The 4,018-nt window shown below is 29.9% G+C and overlaps 1 long non-coding RNA gene across 1 annotated transcript; it reads left to right on the forward strand.

The window, feature by feature from the left end:
• Positions 1-1,422: 1,422 nt before the first annotated feature.
• LOC134244212 (uncharacterized) lies at positions 1,423-3,250 on the forward strand. Its single transcript, XR_009987175.1, has 3 exons — positions 1,423-1,502; positions 1,922-1,986; positions 2,657-3,250. It is a non-coding gene; the product is annotated as an uncharacterized LOC134244212 (long non-coding RNA).
• Positions 3,251-4,018: the final 768 nt, after the last annotated feature.

A 4,018-nucleotide genomic window follows, 5' to 3' on the forward strand; every position in this document is an offset into this window, starting at 1 on the left:
TAAATAATACTTGATAAATCGTTAGTGTTCATTATATTTAGTTTTATTTAATAACCAACTAAGTATGTTTGACAAGGTATATTGGATAGGGAAATGAAAATTTTAACAGTTGTTTGTACATAAATCAGCTGTTCATGTAGACAGTGATATAAACATAAAGTTAGCAGTGATGATGATAAATGGGGTAATTGACAACAGCTAAATAAATAATTGTATGTAAGTTTATCTGATCTGATATGTAAGAAATTCATTGTATTACTGAAAAAAAAATTAAAACGGTGCCTCTTTCAGTCTTTGAGTTTGAGTGTCTGATTTATTTTGATTTTTTTTTATCATTATTTTTTGCTTTTGTTTTAACAAATGAACTATACTGAAATTAATAGAGGACTTCCATAACTTATTCATATGACGGATGTGCAATTTTAATAGCATCGTGCGACGCCTGGAGCTACCATTTTCGGGGGTCGGGCTAGTGGAGGTAGCCCCTTGGGCTAGTAAAAATTTTAAAATAGACATGTTATACATGAAAAGCACAACACTGACAGTGTATTTTCACTTTTTTTGTATTAAATTTCCAATGTGATAATTTTCCAGGTAGCATGCTCCTATTATCCATAAATCTCCATAATCTCACTAATTGCATTCATTTTGCAGTACTACCAGACATATACTTAAAAAAAACGATCGTTTTTTCCTTATTTGAATTTCCTCCGGTCCTTTGTTTATGGTATATATTTTCATGTACGTACATACATATATCTTATTAAATTATTTACATTCACTCAGTCAACTGAAAGATAAGTGTCATACAATTAAATCAAAATATATGTGCAGTGTTTTTTAATGATTTGAGATGAAAACAAAATTATGTATGCTTCGTTATAATTTAGATGAGGTAGTGAATGATCGGAAAAAGGAAGACTTAAATTCTTTTTCATTTTCTATCATAATCATTAATTTATATATGATTAAATTTTACAAGCGAAAATGAATCTTTTATTTAAAAAAGAATTACCTATAGTTAGTACTTTGACTTTTTCATGATTAACTTTTGTTCAATGTTACTTTTTAATTTTTCTTCTATATTTGGCCTAGTAACTTTTTACTTGGGGATAATTACTTTATTGCTGCCACCAGGCTGTGGGCTAGTACTTGAATTTTATAATTGCTCACTCCTGTATATGATTTTATACCACAAAAAGCTTGTAGGTTTACATATGTGAATTTATATGATTATGCTTGCTTGTGATTGTAGGATACCTTGAAAAAAGATTCATTTTTCTCTCATGATATTTAATAAACTTTTTCCTAAGTAATGTTACAATAAACTGGTTTTATTTTTTTATTGAAGTAACCAATGATTGCAATAAATTTCAAAACCATAATTATGTTTAGTTGAGAATTAAACAATTTTCAATATGTAACAGGTCAAACAGCAAGTTCAGGTATGAACATTACAAAAACACACTTAGAAGAAGATGACCCTCGGGAATTGGACAGTTGTAAGTAATCAGTAAAAAAAATCAGGAATAATTCATGCCATTCATAAAATTTTTAGAGACATTTTCGTCTTCTTTAATTAGAAGAGGGAGAAAAAAACCAGCAGAGCATGAACATAATTACTAGGAAACCACCATCTAGATGCAGGGAAGCTATTGTTAATGTCATGCAAGTAAAAAAAAAAACTCTTTTGTCTTATTCAACAACTACATAAAACCTTTTTAGTCGTCATGTTCAGTTTGATAAATTTCCTTAGTATTTTTTGTAGTGTATCTTTTGATACCTTTTACTTTTATCAGATTTGAATCATTTGTTTTAAGGGAATCTGAGGGTTTGGTTCCAGAACTTAATTAATAAATTGGAGAGTAATCACTATTCAGTCATAGTTTTTGTTAATATAACATTTTTTTTGTCGTGATAGAGGAAGCATACAGGAAAAGAAAGAAGACTAGACATCACTTCAAAGGAAGAAAACAGCTTCATCTTGTAGGTGTATTTTTATTTAATTATCACTACTTCAGGTCTGATCTGGTGAAAATTATTCATATTCTGTTTGACTGTAATTTTTCATATGTTAAGTTCTATCCAGCTTAGTCAATTTTAATTAGACTTTGTGCAAAGCATCATTCAGGAAGGAAAAGGGGTGTCGAATGTGTCGCTGTCCATGTCAATGTAATTTGAAAGTAGTGATTAAGGTTTTGGTCAATTTGAATTCCTCTTTAGTATAACCACTGGACTAAAAACAGTAATAATGTGAAAGATATATCGTGTAGTGTAGAGATGTTTTTGAAGATTATGGCCCCCTATTGTACTGATAGTGTGACATTAGAAGTCTAAATTTACATTGAATATGTGTAAAATCTTTAAAAAAACACCTTCTTAAGAATAAGAAAACTACAAACTGTAGTTGAATTATGATTCCATTTTGTTAAAATTATGGCAGTTATGGGTAGGATGAAGATGCAATTAGACATTGAAGAGAGAGAGAAAGAGTTGATAAAACTTTGCATTTTCTATTTTATTTATCAATACATATTTGTGAATAAGAAATATACTTCTACTTCTTCGTTGGGTTTGATCAACATTAAGGGTAATCTTGCTGTAGCCAAGTAAAACACATGTTATATGGCGTAGATATGTCTTTATCTAATTGCAGAATGAATGAAATGGACAGAAGCAGAACTGAAGGAGATGCATGAGGAATATTTCAAAGAATGCCTGAACACAACCACTACTCCTGGAAGACAACATAGCAATATTGCAATATAAAAGAGCAGGGTCAATGGAGGTTTCATACAGTATAGGCCATGGGGGACCCTGAAGAAGAAAGTATTGAACAATAACAAAAATAAAAACATTTTGACATTTATTGTAATACAGGATTAAAACCGTACCTGTAAAATTTTTGCATGTAATGACTTTTCTCTTGCTCTACAACTAATTACAGTGAGTATTTGATTGAATATCTTGATCCCAATTTGTCAGATTTTGACATAGTGGCATAGTGCATAAAATTGTTTAAAGTTTTGATACGAAGAATTTCATACATTGTACTTGTATCTGAGTTTAAGTTAACAATGAAAAGTTTAGTTCCTGGTGCAACATACTGTTTTATTTCCGGAAAAATTTGTTTGTGATTTCAAACTCAGGTTAATGAGGTTATATCTTTTAACATCGGTGACTATAAAATTCATTCCTTAAATATAGAAGTACATGTACCTGATACAAATAGGAATTTTTATAATTCTTGAGAGGCTTGCGTAATCGGTTCAAGAATTTGTTTTCATATAATAGAACACAATCTGAGCAACTGAAGGAAAATATTTACTCAAGGTTGTGATTTTCCTACGTGGCAGTGTGGTTTTTAAGTTAACAAACAACATTATTTCTTAATATTTTAGTACTTATGTACTAACATATTTTTCATCATAGATAAAATGAAGGTTTGGGAAAGAAATCTTTTCACTATCTTGCCCTACCTGTAATGAGTTATACTTGATGCCAAGTTGCAATATTTAAATTTTACAAACATGGTTATAAAATGGTTTTTTTTTTGCTTTAACAGCCAAATAGTTAAGGCTCAAAATGCTTATACCTTTTCCTATCATTTGTAAATTGTACACTGAATGAGATGTTGATTGTTAAAATTAAAGTATTCATGTTTTTTTTTTTTAGATTTTTATATGCTTATGCAGATAAATATGAATTTAAAAAAGGGATAGACAAGTGTCATACTTATTGGGTTTGCAATCTAATGCAAGAGTAGAGATAATCAAGACAAATTTGACAATTGCAAAGGTGTCCAAGAACCTGTTGGGGGAGGGTGAATTTAATGAAGGGTATTAGTAACCCAAGAAGAATTGGACAAGTAAACATTACCTGTTGGGTTTTATTCTAATGCCGGAATGAAATATCCCAGAGGAGTTGGACAGATATCCATTACCTATTGGGTTTTTTATGAAAAGATTTTAAGTAACCCAAAAAGAATTGGACAAATGTCAAATAACTCTTAGTTTGT

This window comes from Saccostrea cucullata, unplaced genomic scaffold, assembly GCF_032062105.1.
Source record: "Saccostrea cucullata isolate Sc308-1 unplaced genomic scaffold, CSIRO_AGI_Scuc_v1 ctg2255, whole genome shotgun sequence".
In the NCBI taxonomy this organism is placed as follows: domain Eukaryota; kingdom Metazoa; phylum Mollusca; class Bivalvia; order Ostreida; family Ostreidae; genus Saccostrea; species Saccostrea cuccullata.